Raw genomic sequence first — 21,088 nt, forward strand, 5'->3', positions numbered from 1 at the left:
TTGAACATCTCTTTTTATAAAATCTTGTCATTATTTACACAAAGAAGTTGGAACAATGAGAGAAAGGTTTTCTTCTCTTTAAAGGATTGAGTTGATAGAGAATAATTTAAGTCAGTCTATCTTTGATGATCTTACTTTAACTTTACATCATATACCCTATTCTTAGCAATCCAAAAAGTAAGAAGGCATAGTAAAAATCACTCTCACAAACCCGGAAAGCATCAATAACAGACACTTTGTAAGTACATAACAAACAGATGAGAGAAAGCAGGGGAGAGGCAGGAAGAAGGGGAGAAAGAGAAAGTACTTTATCTTTTTATTTCTAGGTACAAATTTGGTTACAATTAAAGATATGTGGAAATGAAAATATCATTTTTCTCTTGGAAGAAGAATAGCTTAGAAACAGAATTTCACATTTGGAAATGATATTAAATTTATGAAGTTTAAGGCCTTCATTTTATTTACTTTTTTAAAAAAAATTAATGTTTATTTTTGAGAGGGAGAGAGACAGCGCGTGAGTGGGGGAAGGGCAGAGAGAGAGGGAGACACGGAATCTGAAGCAGGCTCCAGGCTCTGAGCTGTCAGCACAGAGCCTGACAAGGGGCTTGAACCCACAAACCGTGAGATCATGACCTGAGCCAAAGGCAGGCGCTTCACCAACTGAGCCACCCAGGTGCCCCAAGGCCTTCATTTTAATGATGAGAAAACAGAACCACAGAGAGCAGCCTGTGTCAGGTCCCAGAGCTAGGATAGAGAGTGTAGGAAGTACCTGGGAATGAATGCCAAGTCTCAGAGATCTTTCCTTTACTCTGTGATAGCCACCTCTGCAGACCATGTGAATTTCCGTACAGGTTCTCTCTTACTGCTCTTAGCATTTGTGGCCTTTAAAATGATCCCATATATTGATATATTCAATCCAAAATTCAAAGAAGAGTGCAGTTTATTTTGAAAAATCATCTATTTACATTATTAATTATATTACTGGATAATTACTGGATAAATCCTCTCTATACCCCCAAAAGCAAATCTGGTTTGGTTTGGTTTTTACAGAGATCTCAGGATCCCAGAATAGTGACCCAGTTTCCAAAGGGTTACTATCACAGTAAGATCCCAGAGTCTTGTCTCTGGAATCGGTCACCCTTTTCAGTTCCCACTCCTTTGTTTACAATTAGCGCTTACCAAGCTTTATCCATACTCTTAAAACATTAGCTGTTTGTACTGAGACACCTTCTTCCAGGAGCACTTGGTTTGAGGTAGTTGGTTTTTAGGGCAACCTTCAGGGAGGCCTTACTGAATCCTTGAGCACTAATGATTCAGAGGATCCCAGCCTTCCAGTAACGTTAGCACTAACCCAAACAAAGGTAGGATTCACAGTTCCCTACACAAAGGTCCCCAAGGATCTTGCTCAAGGATCTTGTAGCACCTTACACAGAAGCCAGGGGAGGGAGAAATTGCCAGGGGCAGGGAGCAATCAGGAGAGGCTCTATAGAAGAGGTGGGATATGGGATATGGATCTTTATGGAATGAGAGATAGGAACAGGGGTGTGTTCTGGACAAAGTGTGTCTGCTGAACCCTATACCTTCTCAGTTACACTCATGACTTTTGGCTATGCTTTTGACAAAGACATTTAATTCTTCCACCACCCTTGTTCATTTAGAAGAAACAAGCATAATAAAAACTGCAAAAAGTGAGCTGTCTTGTTGAAATAACGTCATTTCAAAGCCCAGGTTGGGGAGAAATAACAGAAGGCAGAACTAGAAAAAGAGTGTCATGAATACCATAAACCTTGTTCACCTCTGTTTCTGTTTCAGACTCTGAGTTCAGAAAAACCAGAGTTGGGATCTTGAGTCTAGTTTTTACTTAACTTTGTGGCTTTGCTCAAGATGCTTGAGCTCTCTGAACCTCCATTTCCTCATTTTCATAATAGAAAGGCATTCCCTACCTCTGTGTTCTTATGATGGTTAAATGAAATAATAACTGCTCAAAAAAATGGTAGCCACCATTATCTTTGTTTACTGAAAGCAGCACTGACCTTGGATTATGAAATTTCCTGTCCAAAAAAAATGGTACCAGAAATGAGAGACATATGCATAGAATTGACAACAAAAGTTACCTTTCATGTTGGGGGGAACTTGGCTGCACATCTCTGAACAATTTTTCAGTACCATTTGTGAATACAAGACACCTTACATGAGGAAAAAAGTAATTCTCAGTTACACCAGGAGCTTGTAGGAGATTTATAGCACCTAAGACAACTCCAGGAACATACTAAGTATTACTTAATAATGATTGGTGTTGGCAATATCAAGTGCTTCTGAAGTTTCCTGTTCTGGTAAGAGTGGTTTGAGAGGCTCTGTGCTTTCAGCTGCTGTCTCTTCTGCTGCTATAAGTATTTATTACTCTTCTGACTGATGTAGGAAAGGATGGAGGTAAAATGCCCCGTGGGTACAGAATATCTCAGGGGTGTAGGAGAGGTCACATTTTAGCACCATTTCTATATCTAAAATGAGTTTTCAACATTTTTCAAATGAAAATGTGAACATTGCCTCCTTGATTTTAACCTCTCTTTAATTAGCCCTTTCTGGACCCAGTGGCAATACAGAATTTGCCCCACACCACAGCTGGCTGTCAGCAAGCCACAGCCCCAGACCCCATCGAGATACCATGTCTCCTCCCATGTCATTGAAAGGGCTCACAATTTCAATATTTGCATTTAAAGCATCAAATACTTTCTAAGCATTTGCCATGTCCAAGAAATGTTTGTGAAACTGTTTTTCTAAGGAAAAAAACTTCACCTATCATGAGTGTAGCTACTGCTCTCTCAAAACTTTCAGAATTTGACAGGGCTCAAAGTTGATAGTTGCATATGCCTCTAGCTCTAGTTAATTTTTCTTGTTGTTAAGTCAACAAATAAAAGGCCATATTTTACTTATGACCATTTTGTGCACCTTTACTTAAGAAAACAAGTGCACAGAATTGGAAAATATTTAAATCCAACTGATATGTTCACAATATATACAATATAAAAGTTATTACACTTGTGTGACATATAAGCCTAAATTTTTATCTCTCTTCCCTTTTATTTGAATCTGCTTTAAAAGAAATAATATGAATAGTTTTGTGTGCATATAGATGTTAATGCATATATTGGAGATTAAACAACAAATTTTATCTCTTTTCCACCAACTTTGGCTAAATAATTTAATCGCTTGCATGCCCCCCAGAATATTATTTTAAAAGTTAAATTTTAGCTGGATACATAAATATAGGCAAAAAAATCTCATTTCTATAGAAAATATATATAAATTTGTAAATGTAACCTGGAGATTAATAATGTGAAATATACATACAAATGTGAGTAAAGATCTCCCACTCCAGGATGGTTGGAATAGGTTGGACTCATTGCAACTATAACTTCATTATGTGCTTGGGAATTGTTAGCTCTGATTATCTGGCAATAATGTGAAAGTATTGGGTAACAGTGCCCAGGCATTTGATAAGTGCTATTGCAATTTGAGTTTGAAAATTTGAGGTTCACATTTGAAAAACAATCACATGTTAAAAGTAGTAGCATTATTGGAGAAAGGGGAACTCTTTTGCACTGCTGGTGGGAATGCAAACTAGTGCAGCCACTCTGGAGAACAGTATGGAGGTTCCTCAAAAAATTAAAAATAGAACTACCTTACGACCCAGCAACTGCACTACTAGGTATTTATCCAAAGGATACAGGTGTGATGTTTTGAAGGGACACATGCACCCCAATGTTTATAGCAGGGTCACCAACAATAGCCAAAGTATGGAAAGAGCCCAAGTGTCCACTGACAGATGAATGGATAAAGAAGATGTGGTATATATATACAATGGAGTATTACTTGGCAATCAAAAGGAATGAAATCTTGCCATTTGCAACAACGTGGATGGAACTAGAGGGTATTATGGAAAGACAAATATCATATGACTTCACTCATATGAGGACTTTAAAATACAAAACAGGTGAACATAGGGAAAGGGAAGTAAAAATAATATAAATACAGGAAGGGGGACAAAACATAAGAGACTCTCAAATGTAGAGAACAAACTGAGGGTTTCTAGAGGGGTTGTGAATGGGGGGATGGCTAAATGGGCAAGGGGTATTGAGGAAGACACTTGGGATGAACACTGGGTGTTATATGTAGGGGATGAATCACTGGATTCTACTCCTGAAAAAATTATTGCACTATATGCTAACTAACTTGGATGTAAGTTAAAATTTTTAAAAGTAGTAGCATGATTTCTTCAGATCATAGGTTAGTCCAATGGGGTAGATGGGCAAAAGTATTAATATTTAACATTCGTAATTATAGAAGATGAAATAATTAGGTCAAATGCATCCTCCAGTGTTTACCTAATCTTAACAACAAGAACAACAAAAACAACAACATAAAAAAGTACCTTAGTCAACTATTTTTGTGGTTCAGATGAAGTACACACACTTCAAATCCCATTCAGGACTTAAGGTCTATGGATTGCACCACTCTGCATGTTGCCATAACAGCTCAGCAGATGGTGTTCTGTAAACACGGACATAATATAGCCATCCGTTGTTCTAAGTTTTAATGCCCAGGCACGCTTAGATTTTTCTTCTTGTGGTGAAATAAACACAGCTAACTTTGCACACAGCCTTTATATGTTTGTACCTAGAATTAAGATTATGGCACCCAAAGTCAACACTTTGTAGCCCAACACTGAAATCCCAGAGATTTGAACATCTTTAGCCTTTTGGAAAAGTGAAGAGGTAAACCCAGGGTGTATATGGCCTTCCCTCAGGCATTTGAGAGAAAGTACAAGGATTAAAAGCTAATCCAGCGGGTTTGTGGGAGAAGTGGGGAGTAGAGGGAGGCAAGGCTTTATTCACTCCAGTCTTCTGTAAGGACAATGTATTTCAGAATGCTCTCACCACTCTTTGTCCTCTGAGAACTTTGAGAGTAGGAAAGAAGAGAGGTAGGGGCAGTATATTTGACTGGACATTTAGAGAGAGAGGAGGAATTTGGGGAACAATTATTGTTCTCTTGCCCCTCCCCTCAGGAAGCCCTACTGAAATGAGACAGGGGACATGGTTTGATGTGGTACTGAATCTCCCTAAGACCATGTGTATGAATTTATGTAAAGGGCAAGGATTTCTTAGTCTAGGATTATTCCAGAGTCCACATTCTTTTCTTTTTTTTAAATTTCAGCTATCTTATTTATTTATTTTTTAAATTGAAGTATAATTAACATACATTGTTATATTAGTTTCAGATGCACAATGTAACGATTCAAAAACTCTATACATTATTCAGTGCTCATCATGATAAGTGTACTCTTAATTCTCTTTATGTATTTCACCCATCCCCAACCTGCTTCTCCTCTGGCAACCACCAGTTCTCTATATTTAAGAGTCTGGGGTTTTTTTTGTTGTTTTTTTTTTGTCTCTTTGTCCTTTGTTCATTTGTTTTATTTCTTTTTTTTAAAAAAAAGTTTATTTATTTATTTTGAGAGAGAGAGAGAGAGAGCGTGTGCAAGCATGAGCAGAGGAGGGACAGAGAGAGATGGAGACAGAATCCCAACCAGGCTCCACGCTGCCAGAGCAGAGCCTGACACAGGCTCTGACACCAACTGTGAGATTATGACCTGAGCTGAAATCAAGAGTCCAACACTCAACCAACTGAGCCACCCAGGTGCTCCTGTTTTATTTCTTAAATTCCACATATGAGTGAAATCATATAGTATTTGTCTTTCTCTTATTGACTTATTTCACTTAGAGTTACACCCTGTAGCTTCATCCATTTTGTTGCAAATGGCAAGATTTCATTCTTTTTATGGTTGAGTAATATTCCACTATATCTGTATGTATATATGTATAGATAGATAGATATAACTATCACCTCTTCTTTATCCATCTATCTATTGATGAACACTTGGGTTCCTCCCATATCTTGACTATTGTAAATAATGTTGCAATAAGCATAGGGTGCATATATCTTTTTGAATTAGTGTTTTCATTTTCTTTGAGTAAATGCTCAGTGGTGGAATTATTGAATCATATGGTAATTATATGTTTGATTCTTTGTGGAACCACCATATTGTTTCCAAGTGGCTACACCAGTTTACATTTCCACCAACAGTACACTAAGTTTCCTTTTTGCTAGAGTCCACATTCTAAATGAGCTACCCTGTGGGGTGGAGGGGGGTCTTTAATAATATTTAAATACGAGGTATATTTACTATGAAGCTAAAAAAGCCCTTCCTCACCTGCACAGTGCCCTCCAATGCCCTGGAAATGGCCCTAGCAGTGTGTTTTCATAGACATATAGTTCTATAAAATTTGCAAATTTAAGATATTTTAACTGATAAGATAATCACTTGAGATTGCTGTCTCTTTCTATTAGAATTTCTCCTTTGTTGCACTTCCCCTCTTGTCAGAGTTTGGAGTGGCCATGGGCATTTTGAGGATCCAGCTAAGGGAAAGTTGTTTTAGGTTTAGTTTTGGTTTAGTGAAATAGATCTGTGTGTTTCACATTCACTTTTGTTTAGAGTTATTACAAAGTGTTCCAGTGTAAGGATGGCTTTCAAGAATCATCCTATTGCCCCTTGTGCCCACTCACCCATTGCTATAACAAAGGTGCAGAGATTGTGGTCTCATTGCAATTTGAATGTGTCTAGTGAAACCCAGCACCAGAGGGATCCGGGTTATGGAGCAGAAATAAGGTTTGAAATACATCAAGGCAAAATTTTGGTCTGGGAAACTCTTCTAAATATGATGAAACTTGATGGAGGCTTTCTGCAAAATTGGCAATAACCTCCAATGTATATGCTATTAGTAGAAAGTAATTAGAAAAATGTTTTTCTAATTTTTTAAAATTTTATTTATTTTGGGAGAGAGAGAGAGAGAGAGAGAGAGAGAGAGAGAGAGAGAGAAAGAAGGGCAGAGGGAGAGAGGGAGAGAAAATATCTGTGCTATCAGCACAGAGCCGGTGCAGGGTTCCATTTCATGAACCGTGAGGTCATGATCTGAGCCAAAATCAAGAGTCAGACACTTAACTGACTGAGCCACCCAGGTGCCCCAAAATTATCAATAATAAAAAGCAAATTTTGAACCACTATGTTAGATAAATGATTGGATTGTCTCTGTTTATTCTCTGGAGAAAATTTAACAAAGTTATTGTCCTATGGAGAGGCAACAGAAGAGTATGCAGACAATAAAGTTTTCTGAAGGAATTCAGTCGAGTGGAAGCCAGAGATATTTCTAGGCTTACACACATGATTACAGCATAATGAGAGAGGATTTTCTCATGGGATAAACATTGAGTCAGTGGTGTTCCTCACTCCTACTGGACAGGTGGAGTGAAGGACTTAAGAATTTTGTGGGGACTGTTCAACTGACCCTGAATGCAGGGCCATTTTTTTGTTGTTGTTTATTTTGCATATAAAGATTCTCCAGAGAAGAGGTGATCATTGGACAAAGGGAGAAGATAACGGGTGTTTGTACAACTTTGTCACCAGAATTAAATGTTCTTATCAATTCAAAGCAAGGGAAGGAAGGTGCTGAGAAGTCAAAGATAGAATCAAAACGAATAGAAGAGTACTCCTCCTTTCAACTATAGCAGATTAATTTGTAGCAAATCAATCATCTAGCTGAGAACAGCTAGAAAGCTAAATACAATACAAAAATAAAACAAGACAAAATTGTTTGAAGGCATCAGACAGCCACCAATGTAATCAGGACTTGAGGAGCCAAGATCCCTGAAAGAAAGGAAACTCATTGGGGTAGTCAATATCCAACTTTTCTGTTTCCCTTAGGCATGTACTGCTATGGAAGCAGCACAGATAAGGAGGAAAGAGAACTGCAAGGAAAGTATATATTAGGAGACTGAGAACCTTACATAGAGCTACCAGCATCGCATAGTTCTAGGGAGTTAAAATTGGTCTTCAGGGTTTGCCAAGATATAGAGGTCCTGGTATAGACTCCCAGGCTTTCAGTAAGAAAACAAGAAATAGACTAGGCTTTTAAAGGGCTGAAACTTAACTCTGAATCAGATCAATTCCTTATTAGATGAGGGTAATATGATTCTATTTTAATGGAGTCTCAGAAGCTTAAAAAAAAAAAAAAAAAACAACCTCTCTGGAAGGAAATAGTATTACCAAGAACTTCTACAGCATTAAATACACAATTTCAGGCATTTAATAAAAAATTACCTGGCATACTAAAAGATTTGAGAAAAATGAGAACATAAAGCAGACCCACAGGTATTCCGAAAATTGGTGTTAGTAGATACAGACTTTAAAATAGCTATAATTAATGTGTCCAAGGAAGTAGACGACAAGATGGAGAATTTCATCAGTGAACTAAAGTATATTAAAAAATCAATTAGAATTTCTAGTTAATATTCAATATCTAAAATTAAGAATGGACTAGATGGCTTTAACAACAAATTAGCTGTTTGGGGGAAAACCTCAGTCTTTCCTCCTGTGTGTTTCCTTTTCTGTCTCTCACACATTTCTGATACCTGATGTGGGTTTTTTCCCCACTAAGCAGTTCTCTTTGACACCAGCTGGGTGTCCTACAATTCAACAAAGGCTGATACTTCATACCTGGAGATGATATCAGATCCCACAGGTTAAGGACTCAATCCTACAGGACTGCTCCCACTTGACTTCAGATGCCATTTCAAGTCCAGAACGTCCCCTATGCTTCTGACTATCTATAAATCTGAGGTTCCTGCAAACCCCTCCTTGGATTTCATTTATTTGCTAGAGTGGCTCACAGAACTCAGGGAAATACTTATGTTTACCAGTTTATTAAAGGATGTGATAAAAGATACAGTAAACAGCCAAATGAAGATATATATAGGGTGAGATCTTAGAGGGTCCTGACTGCAGGAGCTTCTGTTCCTGTGGAGGTGCAATATATCACCTTCCTGGTATGTGGATATGTTCACCAACCTGGAAGCTCCCTACTATTGGGATTTTTGTGGAGGCTTCCTCATGTAGGTATTATCAATTATTAACTTCATGTATAGGCCTTTCCTCCTCTCTGGAGGATGAGGGATAGAGCTGAAAATTTCAAGCCTCAAATCACTTCTTGATCTTTGTGGTGATCAGTCCCCATCCAGGAGCTCACCTAGTATCACCTTGTTAGAAAAAAGATGATCCTAGTGCTCTTATTACTTAGGAATTTACAAGGGTTCAGGTGCTCTGTGCCAGGAACTGGGGGAAGTTTTATATATAGACATAGATACATATATATAGAAATAGACATAGATATAGATATAGATAGATACATATCATTTAACATTAGCTGAAGAGAGATTTAGCAATCTGAAAACAAGTCAGTAAAAAATATCCAGATTGAAGACTGAAGCACAGAGACAAATGAGGATTAAAGAAAGAAAGAAAGAAAGAAAGAAAGAAAGAAAGAAAGAAAGAAAGAGAAAAAAGAAAGAAAGAAAGATTTGGAATCTAAAGAAAAGTTTTAACATATAGTTATTAGAGTCCCAAAAGGAGAAGAAAGACAAAATGTGAAGAAATACTATTTAATTATTAGGCAAGAATCTCCTAAACCATATGAAAATTATCAAGACACAAATTTAAGAAATTTTATGAATCCCAAGCAGGATAAAATACATAAGAAAATATACTTAGGTATATCATAGTAAGACTATAGAAACCCAAAGACAAAAAGAAAATCTTTTTTTTTTTTTTAACATTTATTTATTTTTGGGACAGAGAGAGACAGAGCATGAACGGGGGAGGGGCAGAGAGAGAGGGAGACACAGAATCGGAAACAGGCTCCAGGCTCCGAGCCATCAGCCCAGAGCCTGACGCGGGGCTCGAACTCACGGACCGCGAGATCGTGACCTGGCTGAAGTCGGACGCTTAACCGACTGCGCCACCCAGGCGCCCCCAAAAAGAAAATCTTAAGAGCAGCCAGATAAAAAGATGCATTTCTTTTAAAGAACAAATAAGAGTGATTGCTGATCAATTAATATTAACAATGAACTCCAGAAAACAATAAAATGACACACAGAAGTGTTGAATGAAGTGACAATGTAATACTCTAAACCCAGTGAAAATAATCTTATAAAAAACACATCCCCATCTCTTTTTCCTCAAAGAAAGAACAAAAATATTTAAATAACTCTGAAGTAGCTTTGTACTGTGTCTGTTTGGCCAGCTGAACTACATTTCCCAGAATGCTTTCTTGTATGTTCCTGATTAAGGTGAGCTTCCAGAGAGATACTTGGGAGATTTGGAAGGTAAAAGGGAAGCAACAGCTACTGTAGCTAATATGCTGATTCCCCTTGCTGTTGTGAAGTAGCAGCTGGACCCACAATCACTTCACCTTCTCCAGGATCCTCCTTCAACTTCCCTAACTCCTGGGCCAGGTATGTGTTTATCTCTGTGACTGAGGGCTGAGGCTTCAGCAGGATGCCCCTGTCACCAAGGTCAGAGGCAACAAGAACAAAGGTTTCAGTGTTCCTTGTGGGTTTCCAACTCATGTTTGTGAGTTCCAGCCTGCTTCATGATCTTCTCTTCCTGATTGCCTGCCCTATGGACTTCAAACTCCAACATCAGACAAGGAGATGACAGTCTTACAGAGCCTGCTTAACCAGCTCCCACAATTACCTAAGCCAATTCCCTGAAAGTCCAGATGGACTCACACATATACAGTTCTTAATTTTTTACAATGATAGTACTGCAGCACAACGAGAAAAGAATGGCGTTTTCAATAAACAGTGCTGGTCAATTGGAAATCCATATAAAAGAAACATGCATCTTAATTTTGACCTCACACAATAAACAAAATATGACTCTAGAAGGATTGTAGATCTAAACAAGAAAGAAAACAGTAAAGATTCTAGGGTTCTAGAAGATAATATTTTCGTGGCCTTCCTTGATGAAGGAAAATATTTCTTTTCTTTTCTTTTCTTTTCTTTTCTTTTCTTTTCTTTTCTTTCCTTTCCTTTCCTTTCCTTTCCTTTCCTTTTTTCTTTTCTTTTCTATTCTTTTCTTTTTTGAGAAAGACAGAGAACACACATGAGTGGGGGGAGAGGGAGAAAAGGAATCTTACGCAGGCTCCATGCTCAGTGTGGAGCATGACAAAGGGCTCGATCCCACAACCCTGGGATCATGACCTGAGCCAAAATTGAGAGTCGGACACTCAACCAACTGAGCCACCCAGGCACCCCTAAAGATTTCTTAAACATGATACAAAAAGCACAAATCAGAAGGGTTAGTAAAGTGAATTTCAAATTTTCAAGGAATTGGTTAATTTCATTAAAATTAAGAACTATTCATCAGAAGATACCACTAAGAGAGAGAAAACGCAGTCACAGGTTGGAAGAAGATATTTGCATACATCTAAGAAGATACTCATATCCACTATCTTTATAGAATCCATGCAAATTAAAAATACAAATTAGAAAGCCCAATAGAAAAATAGGCAAAAGAACAGGTATTTTTGCAATAGGATGTCTGAATGAAAAACAAACATATAAATGGGCAGCAATAGGCAAAAAACAAACAAAAACTCAACCTAAACCTTGTACTTTATCCAAAAATTGACTCAAAACAGATTATAGAGAGGTAAATATAAACCATACTACTATAAAACTTTTAGAAGAGAACACAGGAGAAACTCTTCACCAACTAGGGATAGGCAGAGTTCTTAGAAATAATACCATAAAGCTCTGGAAAGGAGAGGAGAGGAGAGGAGAGGAGAGGGGAGGGGAGGGGAGGGGAGGGGAGGGGAGGGGAGGGGAGGGGAGGAAAGAAAGAGAAAGAAAAGAAAAGAAAAAAGAAAAGTGGATTAATTGGGGTTCATCAAAGTTTAAAATTTTGCTTTGCAAAAGAGCCTATTAAAAAGATAAAAAAGCCATTGACTAGGAGAAAATATTGACATTTTTATGACAAATATTTATATGACATATAAATTGACATATATGACAAAAAACCTATATCCATAACAGAGAATTTTCTAAACTCAACAGTAAAAAAAACAATCCAATTAGAAAATGAGAAAAGACATTTCACCAAAGAAAATGGGAAAAGTTCAAACTGGTCTGGATGGTCTGGGACAGCTGGAGGTCTTGTCAGAGCAGTTGCTATTGCTCTAGGGGTGGTTTTGCATTTACCTGAGCTAAGAGATAAACTGGAAAGAAAAGCTTAAGGAAAAATGTGGAGCAAATATTGGCGAATACAAGAAGGTGAGTACTAAAGGTCAAGTTTTGGGGCCTAGCTGGTGACATTAGTAAGTAGTGTCCCTAAAAGGGGATATTAGGGAAGAGTATTTGTAGGTTTGGGGATTCTGAACTCAGGTTTATGACAGGTTGTTCACAGTAGGGAACTGGTTGGAACTGGATGAAGTTCATGACACGCATTTTAGAATTGATGGTCATAACAAGGTTATAATCTGGAGATGAGTTTTATGAAGAACAAACTATTATCCTGATAAGTGAGTTGTTTACCCAGATAAGAAAACTATTTGCTTATAGGAATTGGTTTCTGCAGCTTTCCTGATACAAACTGTTAAATTTTATTGATCTGTGACTTTATCTTCCTTGGCAAGAATTTCCTGGGGGATAAAGGCAGTAATATTGACACAGGTGGTCTTAGCAATCAGTCCCATCATTTAAGTTTATGTAGGTGCAGGCAATCTCCATTTTAAAAAAAATTATTTATTTATTTTGAGAGAGAGCATGCGTGCAAGAGCGAGCACAGGGGAAGAGCAGAGAGAGGAAGAGAGACAATCTCAAGCAGGCTCCACACTCAACACAGAGCCCAACAAGGAGCTCGATCTCACAGCCATGAGATCTTGGGGTGAGCTGAAATCAAGAGTCAGATGCTTAACCAGCTGAGTCACACAGATGCCCCAAATCTCAATTCTTAATGCAGTGGAATGAATACCCTATAGCAATGGAAATGAATAACTGATAAATGCATCAATATGAATAAATTTTAAAACATGAAGTTTAAAAAATTAATATGGTGATGGAAATCAAAATAGCAGTTAATGGAGGAGGGGATGGATAGTAACTGAGAGGAGGTATGATGGGATTTGGGGATGCTGGTGGTATTCTAGTTCCTATTTTGGGTAGTGGTTACTTGAGGGGGTTCACTCTAAAATCCATCAAGGTGTACACTTAGGATTTGTATCCTTTTCTGTTAGCATTCTGCTTCGATTAAACAAAATGATGATTTTAAAAAAACAGGTAAGCAAAGGAGAGGCCTAAATTCTGACATCAGTTTATATTTTAAATAATTGTAATTGAAAATAAATGTAGCAATACTACAAAGACAATTTGAACAAAAGAAAATCATTCCTCAAAATTACAAAATCCTGTTGTCTTGTTTGCCTTGCCACTATTCTGTGACTGTGTCACTCTGCCTTACTCCATCAGGCGTTTCTGGTCTAGCACAGAGCATCCTTTCTCTGCCTGCTTATTCAAATTGTATGGATCAAAACTCTTCCTCTTGCAAAACAAAAACAAAAACACATGTAAAATTTCTTTATGAGACATGGCAGGAAGACATTCTTAGTCGCTTGGAGTGAGTGGTAGGGGTTTATTCATTTTAAACAGAGCGAGCATTTTGCTCAGAATAGAAAACTCTGACTCCTGTTAATATATGAGACTGTCCTCTTCTTTAGATTTTAGTCTTTTACTGTGGTTCTCAACGACTGCCATCATTAACGAAGAAAAGCACTTAGCTTGTCAGCAGGTTACCTTAATTGAGCACATTTGCAGCTTTACTGTGAATAAAAACACTTAGCTGTAATCCACAAATAACCCTGCCTTGTGCATCATCTGTTGTAGAACAACTTCCAAATGACTTGAGGAAAAACTCCAAGTGTTTTAGAAAGAAAGAAGGAACAAGGGAAAAAGAGAGAGAGAGAGAGAGAGAGGAATCACAGAAAACAGAAGACAAGGAAATATTTATTACTTGTTTGAATTTAAAGAGACTTTTCATTTTTGTTTATGGCATTGCAGGGCATCCTTGTAGAATTATTATAAGAGAAGACTTTTTTATATTTTATGCATCTGAAAGTGGACTTCAACTATACCTCCATTTTATCTGTACTTTCTAATTCACTAAGTTCTTTCCAGCTTATTTCTCTCTCTTTTTTTTTTAAAGTTTATTTATTTTGAGAAAGAAAGCACAGTAGGGGAGGGGCAGAGAGAGAATCCCAACTGGTCTCTGTGCTGACAGCACGGCACCACTCAGGGCTTGAACGCACAAAGCCATGAGATCGTGACCTGAGCCAAAACCAAGAAGAGTTGGACACTTAACCGACTCAGCCACTCAGGTGCCCCAAGACAGAACCTTTCTAAAATGGAGTCCCTACAGTTTCCCTACCTCAAAACCATATAATAAAAAGCAATTATGTATTATTTGGCAAATTAAGAAGGAAAGTGACACAAATCAGTTGTTCTCAAGGTGTGGTCCTAGGAGTGGTGGAGCAGCTCCCAGATTTGAAACGGAATTTCTCAGGCCCCAGCCCAGACCTATTTTGTGAGACCCTCTGGAGTTGGGATCCTGTAATCTGGGTTCAATAAGCCCTCCAGGTGATTCTGATTTCATGCATACTCAAGTTTGAGAACGCTTGATATAGGATAATGCTGAGGGTATATGAATGACCAATTGGCAAGCTTTCAGAAACACTAAGCAATCTTATGAGTGCATCTGTTAGGCTTTGGGAACTCTAAGAGTTTGTAAATTTTGTGATATGTTGCATTTCACATCTATGTTAAAACTGTTTTATTTCAAAGGTATGGTGCCACAAACAGCAGTTTCTATTATAACCCAAATATCCTCATGTTTCTCTAGTATCTGGATAAAAATAAGGACACTTGAACATTGATACTGGCATATCACTGACTTATTGGCAGAGTTTAGGACCAACGCCCTCCTTACTCAGAGGCGTGGCTAGTTACAACAGGCCCACAACAAAGCCTCACACAGGCCACTGTCTACCTCTGATGCCTTCCCTCTCTTTTGGGAATTGAGTTGTGCAAGGGTGGATGAGTAAGAGTGGTTTGGGGGTTTGTGTTTTTATTCACAGTGATGGGAGCAGGTTGACAAAGGAATAAAAGATGCCTCAGTATCTACAGATAAGTTGATTCTGTGGCCCTCCGTGCTATTTTTTTTTAATTTTTATTTATTTTTTAAATGTTTATTTATATTTGAAAGAGAGAGAGAGCACGCAAGGGGGAGGGGCAGAGAGACAGAGACAGAATCTGAAGCATCTAGCTCCTGGTTTAAATGGCTTCAGTAACTTCCCATGACCTTCAGATCTTAAGATCCTATTGCACTTGAGTTAGTTTCAATGATTTGCAACTGAAATAACAGTTGTATGCTGAATCTCCCAAGATCCTATATCCAAAAAACTCTCCCTTGTGCTTCTACCATCCCTCCAGGGGGTCAGATCTTGTTCCTTATTGGCCAAGGAACAAGTAACCCTGCTCTTCTCCATTTCTTCTCTATCTATAATCTGATGCACAAATATCATCCCTCCCACTTAACCAAGAAAGACCATGTCCTTGCCTGTTACCTACTACAAAAGACACCAGAGTTTTTGGATGGATAGGGGCAGAGTTTGCTGGCTCCATGTGCTCAGTCTCTGCAGGGGCTCAAGATTATCCTGCTACACTTCCCAGCTTATAAAATAGCTGCAGCTTCTAGGCCTTACCCAAGAATTGAAAAGGGGAATGCTTTCTTCTGAAAAGGTATGATTCTCCTCCAAGAGTCAGCTTCCAAGGAATCATCTAAGTTTTACACACCAACCATGGCTGAGCTGTAGGTGTGATGTCTCCTCTGATTAACCTTATGGAATAAGGAATGAGGCAAAGGGCAGGGACAGGAAAGGGCATCCCAGCAGGAAATGTTGAACAGAAGAGTGACATGATTAGGCTTGTATTTTAGAAAGAAGGACAATAGTTTGTAGGGGAGTTTGGCTGATGGCAAACGGGCCTGTGCATTAATCGACTCTCTTCTTAATCATCTCAGCTTCCATAGCTTCCAAGACACTCCTGTCCTGTTCTTCCTCACACCATTCTGACCATCCTTTCTCAAACCCCTTCATGATCTCCTCCTGCTCAGCTCACTCTCTCACTGTTGATGTTTCCAGTGACATTCATTCATTCATTCATTCATTCATTTATTGTGTGTGAGAGAGAGAGAGCGCAAGTGGAGGAGGAGCAGACAGAGAGGGAGAGAGAGAATCCTCAGCAGGCTCCGCACTGTCAGCTCAGAGCCCTACACGGGGCTTGATCCCAGAAACCATGAGATTATGACCTGAGCCAAAATCAAGAGTTGGACACTTAACCAACTGAGCCACCCAGGTGCCCCAGATGTTTCTAGTACCTTGTAGTGGCCTACCATTCCTTCTCTGCCTCCTCTCCTTACATGCTCACATCCACTGTATGGTTTTACCTATCATCTGTATTTGATGATTCTTAAACCTTTATCTCTCCTGAATATCATGGGCATATGCTCAATACCCTTATCAGACTGTCATTGGTTACAGGCAACCCCTGAAGGACTGGATGAAACAATTCCCTGAAGCCACGAGAATGTCCAGCAAAGGAGCCACTGGGGGTAGTCAGTGGCAGATCTTTCACAAAGCCCCAAAGAGGGGATCTTGGCAGAAGGTCACAGGTCCACTACATTATCCTAGTTTCTTTTTTTCCTTCACCTCCTGCTTCTCCTGCCCCAGTCAAAACAAGACCCCAATCCATCCCATATTCTCTATACTTCCTATTACTGTCCTAATCCAGGACTTCATTCCCTCTCTCCTAGAATACTGCAGTGGCTTTTTTAACCAGTTCTGTGTCCATCTTGTTCTCAGAGAAATCTAGGTAAAACATACATATGACCATCTAGCTCCTGGTTTAAATGGCTTCAATACCTTCCCATGACCTTCAGAATACTGAGCCAGTCCCTTACCATGGATGTGAAACCTCCTGGACTGACCCCCAGCTGTTTTCCCAGTTTCATTTCTTTCCATTTTCCATTTTATTATTCACTCTTTGGTGAATATTTAACACACACTATATGGTTTCATGCTTTGAGGACTGTATTCATTCTGTTTTCACTACCCTGAAACATCCTTTCTAACTTCCTTGCCTTCGTTAATGCTTCTGATTCTCTCAGCTCAGTCACCCATCCCTCCAGGCCAAGCTACACACCATTCTCTGTGATTCCAAAGAAACTTGTGCACATCATTGTATTATCACTTATCACATTATGTTGAAATGATCTATTTTTATATTTGTCTCCTTCACAAATCTTTAAGGTCCTCAAGGGCAGAAAATATATCTTAATCTTTAAATTCCCAGTGTCCATATAGTACCTGTCACATTGAATGCTCCAAATTTTTTTTCACTAAACTGAATCTAACTGCACCGATAATGGATTCTTGCTTCCATGGCTCAATTAAAAAAAATTTAGAATAAAAAAAAATTTTATTTTGAGAGAGAGAGACAGAGTGCAAGCAAAGGAAGAGCAGAGAGAGAGGGAGACACAGAATCCGAAGAAGGCTCCAGGCTCTAAGCTGTCAGCACAGAGACCAATGCCGGGCTTTAACTCATGGACCACGAGATCATGACCTGAGCCGAAGTCAGACGCTTCACCAACTGAGCCACCCAGGTTCCCCTAATTTTTCTTTTTTCTAGTGTTTAGAAATAAAAGTAAATACAGGATTACCTGACGTGGGAAGTATCAAAACCAGTTTTCCTAAAAATATTATATGAAAGAAAAACAGCAGTAGATTGTGATCCTCAAAATAGTATCAGTTCCCCATTCTAATTTTTTAAACCTATTTATGTTTCCTACCACTTGATACATTTCATTTCCTTGCCGTAACAGATATTCCTATGATGCCAGACCACAATATAATTTTTACAAATAGCAAACATTTGTTCTTCTTACAGTTCCTACTGGAAGCAGATTACTCCTCAAGCTATCAGGCAAATGCTCTTTGATTTCAGCGAATTTGCAGTGGAGTGTGTGGGTATCTATTATCCATTGCCACAATAAAGCTGCACAACAACCAACACACCTGTTTAAGCCCAGCTGTCCTGAGCAGGCTTGTCTGACCTTGGCAGGTAGCTCTGCTGACCTGGGCTGGGCTTGCTCACATGTCTCGCTCGGGCCCAGCTGACTGATGGCCAGTCTTAGGATGGCCTCTGTTGGAATGATGAGGATGACTTGGCTTGGCTGTCTCCAGTGGGCTAGTTGGGGCATAATCACCAGTTCAAACACTTTTTCAGCTTCTGCTTGTGTCATATTTGCTAGTATCATATTAACCAAAATAATTCATAAGGCTGACCCCAGAATCAGAGTGGGAGGGCATGGATAAGGGATGGACACAGGGGTGAGGGGTAAAGTATGGAGGAGTGGAGAATTGGGATTATTTTTGTATTATACCACACATGGCCTAATTTTTTCCAGTTTGTCAGCTAATAAAGCATTCAGTGGAGTCAGATATCCCCATGACCCACATTAATGATATTAGCTACTTTGACATTGGGTTGGCTTAATGCTGGGGAAAAGAAGCCAGCATTTGTTTTATAACAACAACAGTAACAACAGCAAACCAAACCGTGCTTTTGATAAAACACCAATAAATTAATTTATGAGTTTTATTAAGTATTATAAGACAGCTATCCATTCATTCCTGAAAAAAAAGGAAGCAGCACATCAGAGATTCCCCTGATAAGGCTCAGAGACCACTAGTGTTGTCCCTGGGACACACTTGATGAACTCCTGATGAAAATAGGTGTATTTTGTCAATTTGAATGTATTTTCACACAGGTGAACTTTTGTTTTATGTAGCTCATCCCATAAAATATAAAATCTCCTAATCCTAGCAAATACCAAATCTCCTGTTACATATTATTAAATATTGATGGTGCTGTTTAAAATGATTATAAAAGCTGATTTCAGACTGGCATCATTCTTCAAAGTAATTTCTTAAAAGCATGATAAAATGGAAAGAACTGTTGTTTATCCACACCACTTGCATTTTTCATATCCACGACGTTGGCAAGGCCTTTAGGCTTTTCTCTATTATCTTTACCTACAGTTTATGCTCTTTTATTACACATTCTTTCACCTGATCACTTTGGATTGATCATGACAGTTAAGATAATTTTGTTTCTTTTTTTTTTTTTTTTAATTTTTTTTTCAACGTTTATTTATTTTTGGGACAGAGAGAGACAGAGCATGAACGGGGGAGGGCAGAGAGAGAGGGAGACACAGAATCGGAAACAGGCTCCAGGCTCTGAGCCATCAGCCCAGAGCCTGACGCGGGGCTCGAACTCACGGACCGCGAGATCGTGACCTGGCTGAAGTCGGACGCTTAACCGACTGCGCCACCCAGGCGCCCCGATAATTTTGTTTCTAAGTGATACTTGGTATTTTGCTGATCAGTGAGGGGAACCCTGAGGGATAAGGAGAAAATATGGGTATATTGATAATGCAACACAAGAATGTTTGTAGCCTGCAGTTGTTCTGTGGTTACTGCACAAATAGCCTTTTCTTTTCTTTTCTTTTTTCTTTTTCTTTCTTTCGTTTTTTGTTTGTTTGTTTGTTTGTTTGTTTGAGAGACTTTTGAACATAATCTGGAAGTTTGGTGTTGTGTTTGGTATTGATTTTATGGGCAACTTCCCCTCCACCCCAGCTTTACTGAGATATAATTGACATATAACATTGTACAAATATGAAGTGTATGATATCTTGATTTAACACATTTATACAGAGCATCACCAGTTAATTTTTTTTTAGTGAGAATATTTAAGATCTATTAGCAAATTTCACATAAAATACAGTATTATCAACTGTAATCATTGTGTTACGCATTACATCTTCAGAAATTATTCATGTTGGGGCGCCTTGGTGGCTCAGTTGGTTAAACATCAGACGTTAGCTCAGGTCATGATCTCACAGTTTGTGAATTCAAGCCCCACATTGGGCTCTGTACTGACAGCGCAGAGCCTGCTTGGGCTTTTTTTTTCTCTGCCTCTCTCTCTCTGTCCCTCTCCCATTTATGTGCTTTCTTTCTCAAAATAAATAAACTTAAAAAAAATCATCTTCTAACTGGAAGTTTGTACTCTTTGACCAATAGCTCCCCATTTGTCTTATGCCTTCAGTCCCTAGCAGCCAGCAGTCTAGTCTCTATTTCTGTGCATTCATCTTTTTTAGATTCTGCATATACATGATTTACAGTATTTGTCTTTCTGTCTGACTTACTTCACTTAGCATAATGCCCTCAAGATCCATCCATGTTGTTATGGGGTGCCTGAGTGGCTCAGTCTGTTGGCCTCCAACTCTTGATTTTGACTCAAGTCATGATCCCAGGGTTGGGGGATTGAGCCCTGCTTTGGACTCCACACTGAGCATGGAGCCTGTTTAAGATTCTCTCTCGTGGGACACCTGGTGGCTCAGTTGCTTGAGTGTCCAACTTGATTTCGGCTCAGGTCATGATCCAGAGGTTCGTGGGATCGAGTGTTGTGTCAAGCTCCTCACTGTCAGTGCAGAATCCTGCTTGGGATTCTCTCTCCCTCTCTGCCCCTCCCCCACTTGATCTCTCTGTCCCTGTCTAAATAAATAAACATTAAAAGAAAAGGTTCTCTCTCCCTCTGCCCCTCCCCCCACTTGCACTCTCACTCTTTCTCTCTCTAAAAAAAAAAAAAAAAAAAGATCCAACCATGTTGTCACAAACAGCAGGATGTCCTTTCTCAGGGCTGAATAATATTCCACCACACATATATACCAAATTTTCTTTATCCACTCACCCACTGACAAACACTTAGGTTGCTTCCATATTTTGGCTATTGTAAAAATGCTGCAAATGAACATTATGGGGTGCAGATATCTTTTTGAGATAGTAATTTCATATACTTTGTATATATATCCAGAAATGGAATTGCTGCGTCAGACGGTAGTTCTATTTTTAATTTTTTTGAGGAACCTCCATGCTGTTTTCCACAGTGGCTGCACTAGTTTGCATTCCCACCAACAGTGCAAGGGGGTTCCTTTTTCTCTGCATCCTCATCAACACTTCTCACT

This window comes from Lynx canadensis, chromosome B2, assembly GCF_007474595.2.
Source record: "Lynx canadensis isolate LIC74 chromosome B2, mLynCan4.pri.v2, whole genome shotgun sequence".
Lineage (NCBI taxonomy): Eukaryota > Metazoa > Chordata > Mammalia > Carnivora > Felidae > Lynx > Lynx canadensis.